At 42.5% G+C, this 14,209-nt stretch overlaps 1 protein-coding gene across 1 annotated transcript in view; it reads right to left on the bottom strand.

Moving 5' to 3' along the window:
* ZNF532 (zinc finger protein 532) overlaps positions 1–14,008 on the bottom strand; it is a gene marked incomplete at its 3' end in the record, with an annotated part of 75,041 nt that extends 61,033 nt beyond the window's left edge. Inside the window, exons 1-3 of the mRNA XM_008583039.1 lie at positions 13,708–14,008; positions 13,268–13,349; positions 13,074–13,183 (exon numbers count right to left, since the gene is read on the bottom strand). The remainder of the gene's footprint in view (positions 1–13,073; positions 13,184–13,267; positions 13,350–13,707) is intronic.
* Between the last annotated feature and the right edge of the window lie 201 nt (positions 14,009–14,209).

Raw genomic sequence — 14,209 nt, 5'->3', positions numbered from 1 at the left:
ATCCCCTTACCGATCATCTTTTAAAAATAAAAAAATAAAAAAAATAAAAATAAATAAAACCTTGTTTGACTGGTTCTATAAGTATCGCCAAAAGGAGGATATTGTGTTGGACAATGCGCACACACACACACAAGTAGGCACACGTATACACAGTAAAGGAAGAAAAATTAGTAAAGGGAGCATTGTATCTTTTTAATGATTATGGACTTTCAATAGCCACAGCCACATCAGTGTCATGAAACAAGTGAGAAATACCTCCTGCATCTTGAAAACAGGGGAAATACTGTTAGACCTAGAAGCAGTGGCTTTGAATCTCAAATGTATTTGAGCCTAGGTGTCATTTCTACATCAATTAGCTGTAGAAATGACACCTATAAACCACAGTACACTGAAGTGGCTAAAAGCATGGGCTTTGCAGTAAGACAAAATGGGATGAATCCTAGCTTTTCCTTTTAAAATGTTACAAAATTCTAAGCAAGTGACTTAAGTTCTATAAGCTCCGTTTCCTCAATTGCAAAATGCAGATAATAAGATCTACCTCGTACAGTTATTGTGAGGATTAAATAAAACAATCCAGGTACACAGGTGCTTACTGCAGTACCTATCAAACAAGGTCAGTGATAGGATTCTAGCACAGAGAAAGTCCTAGAAGAAATTAAGCCACAACTCTGATGCTCCCAAATAAGCAATAAGATAGATGCCACTGGAATTCCCAGCAACTACGTGGACATAATGAAGAGCATTCTCAACTTAAGTGCTCCTTGCAGACAGGCAATCCAGCAAGGTCTTTGAAAAAGCAAAACAGATGCATTTTAGATTTTTTCCTGTCCTCAATGACCTGAAATTAGAGCACTGTGTAACCAAAGATATCATAGCTAAATCTGAAATCCAACTCAAGTCAACAATATCCTAACATTCAAGAGGAAAAGAAATTTTTAAAATTCTATGAGTCATCTACTAAATCAAAACCATTAAAGTTTAAGTATTTTGTCAACTGCTAAACTATGTGTTTAATCTGTCCCAAAATTAACATTGGCCAGATAAATCAGAGTAGCATTTTGCCAAACAGATACATACCTATGAGGAACCCCAAACATACACGCACACACATGCCTGCCTATGAGAGCCTCAAATATACATTTGTATACCCATGACAGGCCCTAAACAATAGGTTTGGACAATTCCTCCAGTCACGTGGCCAAATTTCCTGGCTCCAATGTCTCAGTCCAATGCACTACTCAGACAACTCATATTTGCTATGGAGGAAATACTACAAAGCCAAATAAACTGTTTTTATGATTTTGAGTAAACAGAAAATAGACGAAAAATTCACTTTCTACACTCCAAAGAGCTCACACACCTTGGCCACCTACTGAAGAACGGTAGAGGGGGTAGACTTCAGGGTCAGAAAGACCTGGGTGCGAATGCACAACCGAGCCGTGGCATGTTCATTAACCTCTCTGAGCCTCAAGTTCCTCGGGCATAAAATGTGACGAGTAAGACAACCCACTTTTCAGGGTTGCTGTGAGGCCTAACTAATCAGAAACCAAAAATGGCTCCAAAGAGACACTCTCCTTAGCTGCACTCTCCCAAGGTGACCAAGTCACCCTTAAGATAATCTTCCTTGCAACTCTAGTTTTTCATCATTTCTTACCAAAAAATATCCACCCTGCCATTCTGCCATGCTTAGAGGGCCCCACACACGTTTTCTTCTCATGCTATCAGTGAGGGGTTCCCATTACTTCCCTCTCTGGGTCATCTTTCCCTTTCTATCAAACTCCATGCCTCCCCTTTTTCACGCCTCTACTTGGACCCAATCATTTCCTTTTTTGTATTCTTCTTCCCACTCCTGCCCCTAGAATCCAAGTGAGCATTGTCAGAAAAGTGTTAAAAATTAAGGACACAAATTCAATTCACTTACAGATAAGTGATTTTCTGACAATAGTGAATTAAAAGCAAAGCTACAAACTACACCCTCAAAACAGTGTAGTCATATAACAACTCTATGCTCAAGGCTGTAAGAACAGATGAAAGATGGAATGAACCAAGGAAGATCCATCCCTACCACTGAAAAAACCAATAGTTGGCCAACAATGTCATGTTTATATATGAACAAAAGCACGTTCCATATAAAACGGCAGCCCCCACTTCCATTACCTTTTTGCCTCCAGCTTGTTAAACTAACCTAATAAACATGCACAGCTCATTTCTCATTGACTTTACTCATTCACTTAACGGTTTTGTCAATGTCTGAACAAAGGCAGCCACCAGATTTTGCTCTCAGAATGACATTCTCTAGAAAGCATCACATTTTTAAATGAGGAATGCCTTGACTAGACACAAGAGACAGCTAACACTATATCGCACGTGCCCTTATGGTTCCCACTGCAGTAGACCCTGCTGGGGTGTGTCTCATGAGTACAGTGCCACCTTCATGAAAACTACCATTACCCACTTAGGATTAAAAGTCACCCAGCTCTCCAAGCCACAGCTGATTAGACCAGAGCCAATTAGATTTTTGATCCTGAGAACTGGTAGGACTGAGGAGCACAGATGTCGTCCACTCATTTATGTGAGGACATGGAAACACAGGGGCTATGGGATAGCCATATGTGACCACATGCACAGGAAAGAGAACACAGTCCTACCCCGGGGAGGCACAAAGAGTAAGCTCAGCATACAATGACATCTGAGTTCCTGAGGTCGAGTCTTCCTGACAGCTTCTGCCACTGTGCCTTGTAACAAATCCCTTTCATTTGCCATGCAAACACTCTAGTCCCACTTAGTCCCACTTGAATCTTGCCTTCGAGGAGCTACTGCTTCTCGCGATCCACGTGCCTCACCTCTGCTACCTGGGCTCCCAGGTGTCCTCAGTCACATCCCACACAAAGGCTGCCAGGAAAGGCTGGACTCTAGTCCCACTTAGTCCCACTTGAATCTTGCCTTCGAGGAGCTACTGCTTCTCGCGATCCACGTGCCTCACCTCCGCTACCTGGGCTCCCAGGTGTCCTCAGTCACATCCCACACAAAGGCTGCCAGGAAAGGCTGGTCCAGTTATCCAGCGGTCACTGGTCCTCGTATCTCCTGCTGTCCTCATTCATTCACCTCTTTACTCACTCAATCCACAGTCACTCTGTGGGCCTTTGCCAACAGCACCACACATCACGCAGACTGCCTGATTCCTGCCGTCCTGAACTTCTACATATCCATCTGTTCCGCAAGCTTGAGCTTTCCTAGTCCATGCCTATTTCACTGGACTTGTGACCATCCATCTTTGTTTTGCCTCCACAGGCCTATCTGCCTGATTTTTGACTCCTAACTTACCCCGACTCCTGGCATGCTCCAGCAAGGCTTTTGATGTACCACCCCAGCTACATTTTGAACTCACCCCCAATTCTGATTAACTTTCATGGTTCCACTCCCTATCTCTAGGGCTGGACCCACAGCCTCAACTGTCCAAACACCTAGCCTTGTCCATAGTCCCCCAAACCCTACTTTACTCCCCTCCACAGCAGCCACACGCACAGGCCCAGAACAGAGACTCCCACCATGCCAGGCACAGGATTCTACACTAAACAGGGAGCTGATGGATTTAGCCAACAATTAACAAATTGTATTGAATGTGCCAGACTCATATATGGCAGAACTCTCAAGTGCCCAGATGCAATAAGATCTAAAACTCAACCAGGATTTCTGGGAAATGGTTTTCTTGTAGAGACAAGGGGAGGTAAACTTTCTGGTGTAGCAGATATCATTTTATTGCTATAGCTGATTTAATCAATATGGCTTCCCAAAGTAAAATACCCACTAACTAAAGTCTTCCACAGCCTCTTACAGTTCTAACACAGCTCAAACACTGAACTCCTACCTGCAACTCAATTTGTTTGGCCCAGGCCCCAATGTACCCTTCCCCAGAACGGACCCAAGGATAGACACAAGGTCTGTCTCCTTATCATGTGCTGAAGAAGCAAGTGCTGTGATTAACCATTTCCCAGCACTGGTCTGTGGGGTGGCTCTTGTTAACTCCCATCCTAAGGAAATGTCACAAGTCAATTCCTCATCAGGCTTGGGGGCAGAAACAGTGCCAGGCTAACAGCTCCTGGGTCTAATCTCAATATTAAAATTATCTTCCGTCTTATCAGGCTACATACAGGAGACAAGGGGCTGAAAAGGGATCAAGACACCAAAGCTAGAGTAATGCAGGAATGTAGACGAGAAACAAACCAAGGATTCAGTCAGATCCTGAGTAACTGGAAATCAGCATTCATGCCAGAACTGAGAATCTGTGACCAAAAGAGTAGCTCTGGCCCCATGTGCCTCACTGCTGGCATCACACACCAAGCCAGAGGGTGAGTCCTGGTGGCAAGGCTTGGAGAATCAGACGGCTCTGCAAGCAAAGGCAGCAGGTCTGAGACCAAGGGAAAACAGCTGAGACCCTTGCTACTCAAAAGTGTAATCCATGAACAAGCAGTGTCAACATCACTGGAAAGCTAGTTGGAAATGCAGGATGTTGGGGGCCCACCCCAGCCCTACTGAATCATTATCTGCAGTTTAACAAGATCCCCGGGTGATCTGTATGCAAATTAAAGTGTGAGAAGTGCAGTTAAGACCTCAAGGGCACCCAGGACGTAGCAGGAGACTCTGGGAGGAAAATACAGGACATCAGCAGCAAGCAGGAGCTTTTATCAGGGAGAGGCATTAGGAAGCAGTAGAATCAAGGAAGAACTTCAAAGCTAGTCAAACTGTGGTTCAAGTCCAAGGTAAATCACTTATCAGTGCAATCTTCAGCTAGTCACTTAACCTCTGAGTCTCAATGGAACATTAATTATACCTTACAGAGACAATAAATGTAAGGCATCTAGCACACAGTAAACCTGCTATAAATACTGGTTCCCTTTCCATTACGAAGCAGAAACCAATTCAACATGGCTATCTAGACCCCACTGTCAAATAGGAACACCTGGGAGAGAAAAAGGCCCAAACTAGGGGAGGATGAATTTCTCTAACAAGGAGACCCTAAAATAGTTACTACGCTCTCTTTTTCAACCAAAAAAAGGATTTATTGATATCAATAAATATGACTATTGCAGGGCACCAGAGAAAATTCATTGCTATATTTATTCACATGGGCTAGTGGTTAGCTCAGTCGACAAAGTGTTGTGCTGACAACACCAAGGTCGACAGTTTGGATCCCAGTACTGGCCAGTGGCCAAAAACAAAACAAAAAACTTACTTACATGGCCATGCAACTTTCCAGACCAACAATGACCAAAAGAAATATAATGAAAGCCATGTATATAGTTTTTAATTTTCTAGTAATCACATTTTTAAAAGAGATAAAAAGAGGGGGTAGGGTAAAATAAATTTTAATAGATTTTATTTAACCAAAACATCCAAAAGATTATCAATTCCGCATGTAATCAATATAAAAAACTAATGAGATATTTTACTTATTTTTATTAAGTCTCCAAAATCTGGTGTGTATCTTATTCTTCAGCTCATCTCAGCAGACACATTTTCAAATGCTCAATAGCCACATGTTGCTGGTGGCTACCATACTAGACAGAGCAGTTCCAGATATAAAATAATTATTCATGGATCTCTTGGATCCCTTCTCTATTCAACCTTCTCTCACCCCCAAATCCCAGTGTGCAGGATATGACTATGCAGTCATTGTCAAGCAAATGTGGGAAGCAAAGTGCCAGAGTAAAGGGACAGAACACAGGCTTTTGCTAACCTGGCATATTTTTGCAATCAAGTTTTCTTTTGTTTCAAACTTCGGTTAACGTAGATTATACCAAACTACAGCTGCTCACTGACCGGGCTGAAATCTTCTAGGAAAAAAGACAGTTGAAGTACAAGATCATAATGACAAAATTTAAGCATGATTCTCCAACTACAAAAAAGTACAGCCAAGTAGGAACAAGTACGCTACCCTCTTACCTACATTTCACCACCTTTTAGCCAGATATAGGACAGGGGTAACTGAAGTCCTAGAGATGAGGCAGGAGACACACACTCTGTGTGTTTTCATGGTCAAAAACAAACATCTCTATTTGCAAATGAGGTAGGGTAGGACAGGAGACACAATACCCTCCAAGAAAGAAAAAAAAAAATGCTGGTGGCTAAGTCCATTCTCCTAAAACAAGGAGACCAAGGAACACAAAACAATACCTACAATTTGGGGAAAGACTTAACACATACACTCTGCTAATCACTTTATATTCATTTAATCCTCATAACAACCCTCAAGAAAAGTATGATTTGGAATGTAAGTAACTTGCTCAAGGTCCCACAGCTAATAGGTGGCAGAACACAGGTTTATATCATTGAGAGACAAGCCAAGGCAAGTGGAAATCTCCACCACCTTGCCACCCAGATTTAACTAGAACACTAAACATAATCAGTTCTCACACTACCTCTCCCATTGTTGCTATGTTAAATCAGTAAAACTGTTAAGGATCAGGTCATCAATTATGTGTGTGTATTATGTGTGTGAGGCTTAATTTAATTAACTCGTTTTCAAGTTCATATAAGGATTATAAATATGAGCTGGATTATATAGCATAAAAACATACATGATAAGTTTTGGAAGGCATAGAAAGTAATGATGGAAGCAGTCATGGACCAGATGTCCAGGGTGCTGGGTTCCATTTCTAAACCTGCTATTAACTACTTGATAATCCCTACCCCCCAATTTAGGCTCACTGTAGAAAATAAGATAACTATAAACACCTAAAGTACTTCTGTATGTGATCCTTTAAAACACAGCGCTTTGAATTTTCTAACCTATTTAGTTTTTCAACAATCTAATTCTTACTATTCAGATCCCTAGAAAGAATCTGTTACTCACAGAATAAAATTATAAAATCAATACTCATTTCTAACTCCATAAGTCAGCCTCTGGAAAGGAGGAGTTTGTTTCCAAAAAAAAAAAGGATAATGTTGAAAAAATGGTCAAGAACTACACCACCTTGATTTTATCTTTAGGTCTCTATGGATCATTCAAGATGCCTGGAAGCTCTAATTATGTGAAGTTGTAATAACTGACTGAAAACAAAACAATACAAAACCTGCATTTTTGGGCTGTGGGCTACAAGTGCTTTAGTAGGGAATGTGTGGGACAGCTAAAAAACCCACTCTGAGTTGATCTAAAAATTATTTCTTTCAGTCTCTCCAGCTTTAGATTAAACAGAACTTGCTCTCCCCTTTCATTCTAAAACAGCCAGAATTTAGAAATTCCTGCCCATAGAAAAAGTTTCGAAGAATTCTTTAAGCTATGTTTATTTATTATCAGAACAAAAGAGTTTTCTCAGCACCAATTCCAATTCACTTTGCTTTTCTCATCCTTTTCAAAGGATACCAGATACCTAAAATAAAAAACACCTCTGTATTCCTTCTCCCTTCCAATTTGTATCCTCACCCTAGTGCCCAATAAAATTGTTTTAAGTCTTGTCAACACACTATTTCTAGAACTGCCTCTGGTACAGATACAGATTGTCTCTCTGTGCTGACTAAAGTCAGGAAAATCTGGCCAAATACAAAAGCCCTTAGTGTATCTCAAACTTCTCCACGACACAGTCTCACCCTGACAGTCAACTACACCTCAAACCTGAACACCATCGGTGTCTTTGCTGTTTGGCACTACTGTGTCCTCTCTGGGCCTCCTCCTAGGCTTCACACCCCTAAAACACCTTCCGTAGTCACCCCCGTCCACCAATTGGGCTCCCCAAGGCAGAACAGCATAGTGATTAGGAAATGCTTCAAATCCTGACTCTACTACCATTTACAAGCCGGGAGAACTTGGCCAGGATCTGCGTGTCAGCTTCCCTCTAGTACCATGGGGATAAGAGCATACAGCTCATTTTACCGTATCTATTAAGTGAGATGTCATAAGCAAATGGCCACCACATACCACAGGGCCTGCAGGTGTTTGCTACTAATATCAGTTTCTACCTTTCTAGAAATGCTGTTTCCTCCAACTTTCTGAAGCATGCACTTTAAGTTCTTTGGTCTCCCCCTCCCCTCTTCATTTATGGTTTTTACCATACAAGACAGTACCTTAAGAGACCCCAAACTCAACCCTTTTTACACCATTCTCCTATTATCTCTGTTCTACACTAAGTACTCCCAGTGTAGACCTCTGGCCCAAACAGCCCTCCTAAACTCCACACGGACAGAGCCCAGAGGCAAAGGGCACCTCCACAGGCCACTGAATCCTAATTTCAACTCACTGTATCAAGCCCCTCCACCTCCACTCCTCCAAAGCTACTCTGCCTTCTGAATATGCTGCCTCAAAGACAGAAGCAGGCAGTCGCCAAGAAACCTCAGACCGCCTCCTCAGAGGCAGACTCTCCCCCTCCCTATCTACATCTAATCAGATGCCACCACACACACACACATAGCCCCCTGAAGCAGCCACCACCCACCACTCCAGCCCCACAAATGCCACCTTGAATCAAAAGCCCTCACCGGTTCTCTCCTGGATTACTACAGTGGCCCCCTCATTTTTCCTCCCTACCTGCAGCCTGAACAGCCTCCATTCCATCCTCCACGGTGCTTTCTGATGAGAGCTTGAGTCTTTCTGCCTATACTGCCTGCACCAAGAAGTCCACACTCGAAGGGAATGTATAGAAAGGCTTTCATCAGCCTGGCCCTCGACTGCCTTCTAGCATCACTTATCGCTTCCACACTCGACCTGCAACAACAAACCCTAGCCGTGCCCTTCCATACGCTGCTGCATCGGACTCTCATGCTCTTCCCTGCCTGTGCCTGCTTTACATATTTTTACTGGGCCTTCACGGTTAAGCTCAGAAGCCACCCCATCAAGGACTCCTCCCCTGACACTTGGCATTAGGTGGCCCATTCACATTCCTATCATAGCTCTGGAGGCTACTTTCTTCTTTTTTTTTTTGTCTTTTTCATGACCCGTAAGGGGATGGCAACCCTCAGCTTGGTGTCGCCCGCACCACACTCAGCCAGTGAGCGCACCGGCCATTCCTATATAGGATCCAAACCCGCGGCGGGATAGGCTACTTTCCACTAGATTCTATTCTCTGGTTTCCTTTTCCCTCTGTATTCCCAGCACCTAGCACAATGTCTGGTGCTTAGTAAACACTCAGTAAATTTGTTAAAGGGCTGAAATAATCCTCAAATTAACCTCACTTCCCACTTCTTGTGCTCTCCTCCCTCTACACCACCTTTACCTGTATTTGTTCTTCCCAATCTGAAAAGTTATTTTATCCATAAAAGAAAAATCTGCTTCCAAAATGTCCCCTCTTCATTGTTTTGATATTGCTTCAATTTTTCACCTCCTTGAAAGATATAAAAGCTGAGTAATAACTTCAAGTCTTAAACCGCCACCAATATTTTGGCATCCAATAAATCAACTTATAATTAAGAAGTTTTTTACACACAACTTAGATTTCAACAAATTTTCAATTTTATTATTGTTTGGCATTTTACTGAACCCGAAAACAAATGTAAAAATTAAACTGCCAAATGTTTCTGAAGAGATTAAAAATAATTGTAGAGGACATAAAGGCCATTTCACACCATTCACAGTTTTTTGTTTCCACTTTTAGCTAATTCCGATTAGTTCAGGGCTATAAAGCATGTCATCCCATTAGAGAGTGTGCTATTATCATGATCATCTCTCGTGTGTCTTCAGACAATGTTCACTAAGATCTCTTTCTTGGGAAGGCTTAACTGCAGCTGTCCAGTCTAGATTTTTTCTGTGAGTTACGATGAGCTGAATTTATTTTCATTCAAACTTCTAATTCTCATGTGTGTACTATATGACCCAGCCACCCCAATTCTAAGTACTCAACAAAGAGAAATAAGAACTTATGTACACAAATGTTTACAGCAGCTTTATTCACAATCACCCAAAACTGGAAACAATCCTAATGTCCTTCTACCAGTAAATGGATAAACTGTGGTAGATCGATAGAGTGGAATACTATTCAACAATAAAAAAGAGCTAAGTATGGATACACAGAACAATATGGATGAACCTCAAATGCATTTTGCTAAGTGAAAGAAGCTGCTTATATGACATTCTGGAAAAGACCAAACTATATGAACAAAGAACAATGTCCCTATAGTGGGACAGCAGTCGCCAATGGTAACAGTGCAGAAGAGTCTGATTACAAAGCAGGCAGCAAGAGGAAATATTTTGGCTTAAATCATCTGATCAACCATGGTGGTGGACAGACAACTCTATACATATGTCAAAATCCATACAACTATCTGTCACAGAGTAAACTTTATTGTATGTAAATTGAAAAATTTTAAATGTTCATTCTTCAACCATAACTTGGTTGAAGATCATCCCTAAAATATAATTAACACAAACGTGTGGATTTCCATAATGTTCATCATGGCTGCTGCTGTTCTTGTGACAGTATCAGGATTAAGAAGAGATGTTAGCGGAATGAGAAAGGAGCGACCCCAAATGTTTTTCAGATACTGTCAGTTTTCCTTGCATTGGCAACCTTTTAGAGATTCCACATGAGGATAACCTCAGCTGTGAAGGCAGACAGAGGTCTACCAAGGATATGGAAAACGTTATTCAAAACCAGCTGAAGACAGACCGTACTCCACAGCAAAGCCCAAGAAAGCATTTCAAGGGAAGACAGAAAGGGGGGAAGGGAGAATACAAATCCTAAAACTCTCACTCACCCTAGACTAAGGTAGAAGCAGAAAATTCCATTTACATGATGGCTACCTCCTTCCTGGACCTTCCTTAAAAATAAGTCAAGATGGGTGGGGGCAGGGAATCCCTGAGGAAAAAAACAGAGATTGATCTCCTGAACCATGCTAGCCTGAGAGTTCTAAAGCCCTGGATCAACATGGAAAAAATGACTCTAGAGAGGCAAATGATAAAAACAAGCAAGGGTTCAACACCCAGTTTACACTTTCTTTTCCAGTGTACTCGTTTCAGCCAAACCCACACATTCCTGCTCCAGAGAGAATGGCTCGCAGGTCGTCCTTAGAGTCCACTGCAGGCAATTCTAACCAGGCACAGTGACAGCAACAGCAAGGCACAGGACCCCGCCCCAAGTATGGGTGCTACTATGTTACCTCCTGGATATTCCAGGAAGGAATGTGCCCTTGCTTATTTTCCATACTCACATTCTGGGCCCAGAAAACCCTGGGTTTCTCTCTCTGGGAGATCTGGGCCTGCTACACTGTTATACTTCAGCCTGAGAGCAACACCTGAGACAAGGCTCTATCCAAGATGAGCTCATCATTTCTGCCCTGGAGAACCAGCTCTCCAACCTTAAGCAGCATTTGCAGCTGGAAAGACTGGCCTAATGCAAAACAAATGCTATTTCCAGGAGTCTTTGCGGGGAGGGGGAGCAACAAGGCTAAAAAACACCGAGAGTAAACTAGAACATTCCATGACATGCAGTGGCTTACAAAAAAGGTTTTTTAAACACAGTCTCAAGAAACCATCATTACGAGTGGTTAGCTGTCAAAGTTAAATAAAAATCACTGACTCTCAAAAGACCGGAATGAAGGACTAAATGATAAAATAGCTTATTGTATTAAGCTAATTAAGGTTTATCATATTAGCCATCTGAGTTTTAGTTGGCACCAGAAAAGCAGAAGCAGCGTATCATGCAACATGGATTCAGAACTGCTTTGCAAGCATATTCCTGCCACAGTCATACACAGAACCTCTAGCAGTCAAAAATGAGGTGGAATTGAAAACCAATTTTAGCACAGTGATTTGTAAAGAATTTTGTTCCATCATGTAAGCTATTTACTGGTATATCCGTCCGAGATTACATTTATCTCTATTAAATACTATGTAAAGTATTCTGAGCTAACCGTGCACTCGTTTCCCTTTTGCCAGTGTTATCACACAGTGGATGTTCTACAGCCAAATGAAAAACATTTCAACAATAAAAACTCTTGCATACTTGACATCCTTCAATGCAGATAGGCTGCCCACTAACCGCCAGCACACAACTTAACCAATTCTAAGATCCTTGGCATTTCTGAAAAGACTATTCTGCTGAACACGGAGAGGAACGAAATACCCACTTCAAAGTAGGGAAGAAATTTATTTTCAATCACTTCTTCTATGGACTCCTCTTGACTGTACTTTTACCAAACCAGCAGAAAGGCAGAACCAGTTCAGTCTGTTGTTGAGATCATACTGGAAACGATTCTGGAGCTGCTGGTTTCCTGTTTGGGGAAGTGAATTCTTTTCACAAGGAACCCCAAGGCAAGATGTTTAGTGCCCCCCCTGCAAGCTCTCACAGCCTTTGTTCTACACTTTGCTGCACTCCTCACTGTTTTCTCCTCTCCTCTCCAGCCTCTGGTTTTGAAGGCTGCATAAAAACGCCAGCTCCAATCTAACTGCGATCTTTTAAAGCATTAGACATTTTCTACCATCCATTACAGTAAAGCTTTCGGCTAACAGTCATCTTTTCACAGATGAAGCCAGACTGCCCAGTTTCCTCCTGGTATGGCGTTAGTATTCCACATTAAAATGTATGCCACAAATAATCCAATGGCGAACTCACCGTCAACAACCCCCAAAATCAATAAAAGACATTCCACCACTTGACTCGGAGTGAAAAACCTTTCAGGTTAAACATAGGGAGCAAGATAAAAGAAAGGTGATAAATGAATAAAAGGCAAATCTACCTTCAGACTCCTCAAATCCTAAAAAAGGTGGCTAGACTGCCTCGATTTGGAAAAGCCCTTCCTTTTCTTACAATCATCAGGACAACACTCCATGTGTACTGCTTCAGTCTTATGCAAAACAGCACATTCTCCACAAGGCCCTGATGCCTACCATTCTCTAAACTTGCTTCTTTCCAGGCCTGACTCTTCCAAATGCCCAGACACATGCGATTTAATGAAGGCATTCAGATTCCTCCTTGACAGCAACACCATCATAAAGTCACTCTAATCTCATTAAGCTTGGATAACATTAAGAGTATTTCTTCTCCACATTGAACCCAATTTTATCTCCAGGGTACCAAGCCACTGTCAGTCTGCATCTGAATGGATCTGCAAATAAATAAATTCACCCTCAAAACAGCGTATCTCACCTTGTGAACCTTGACCTTTTGGAAAGACTTTGGACCAATGTTCAGTTACTGTCACACGGTTGCATTCTCTGCAAACATGAAAGGGTTAAAAGCAGCCCCAGTCAACAGGCCTACAAGGAAAAAAAAGACAGCATGTATGGCTAGCAGCATCACTGGAACGCATTTATGCTCATTTCCTAGAACAATACTGTTACCTTTTGGCCTTCATAATAGTCAGAAGTATCCCCAACACCCTTTAGTAGCTTCTAAAAGGAAAAGCACAAAACAGAACATAGCCTGCAAGAGAAAAAAGCATGCAAAGTAGCATTCTCCAGCAACAAACAAACTACCATTACAAATCCATCAGTTCATTTTGGTTTTGTTTTGTTAAAAACAGAGAGAGAGACTGCATAAACCAAGTGTCCCCACCCTAGCAAGGCACATTTTTTTCTTTAATAAGGGTCATAAATCTCAGCTCCTTGTCCATCCCTTAAGCAAAAGAAAAAGGCAGGAAAAGCTCAAATCATCTCAGACCCTGCAAACCTGCACCTTTTCCCCCATCTTCTCTACACAGAATCTTTTAGGGCTCCATTAGTCACGTACCAGTGCTGTGTGGTGTCTAAGTGTGTATTCACATACTGTGTTGGGATGGTACCTTCCTGCAAGCTCCTCTGCTTTTGGCTGCCATGAAGGGAGGAAGCTGCTATCCCACTGTAGTAGCTCAGTGACTGCATTGTGTTCAGGAGCTGATCTGCCTCAAACCAGTTTCAGCCGGTTCTGGTCACCCTACATAAAAAAGCTATGGCAACCCTCGCTGAGTTGCCAACAAGTCCCTGAAAATCGTCAGCACGGGGGGATCTCGCTGGGGGCTGCTTTTCCCTTTTAGGTCTTCCTGAGGCGGGGAAGGTCACCGTGAGTTCCCCCACACCCCACAAGCACACGGTCTTGGAAATGCTCACCTCACAAGCACCCCAAAGCCCCTCAGGGCCCATCCCCCCGCCCCTCCACCCCAAAGCCCACCGCAGACACTGTTTCCCCCTCCTTCTCCTTCCCCCACTTACCTCCCACAACCTGGCTCAGATCTTTGTGTACGTGTGTGTCAGTGTGTGTTCTCTGGGTTGGTGGCTGACAAAGAGCCCCCAAGAAAGCAATCTATG

This window comes from Galeopterus variegatus, unplaced genomic scaffold (assembly GCF_000696425.1).
Source record: "Galeopterus variegatus unplaced genomic scaffold, G_variegatus-3.0.2 Scaffold2806, whole genome shotgun sequence".
Taxonomy (NCBI): domain Eukaryota; kingdom Metazoa; phylum Chordata; class Mammalia; order Dermoptera; family Cynocephalidae; genus Galeopterus; species Galeopterus variegatus.
Note: the sequence above shows the minus strand (reverse complement) of the source record. Positions and strands in the feature narration are given on the sequence as shown.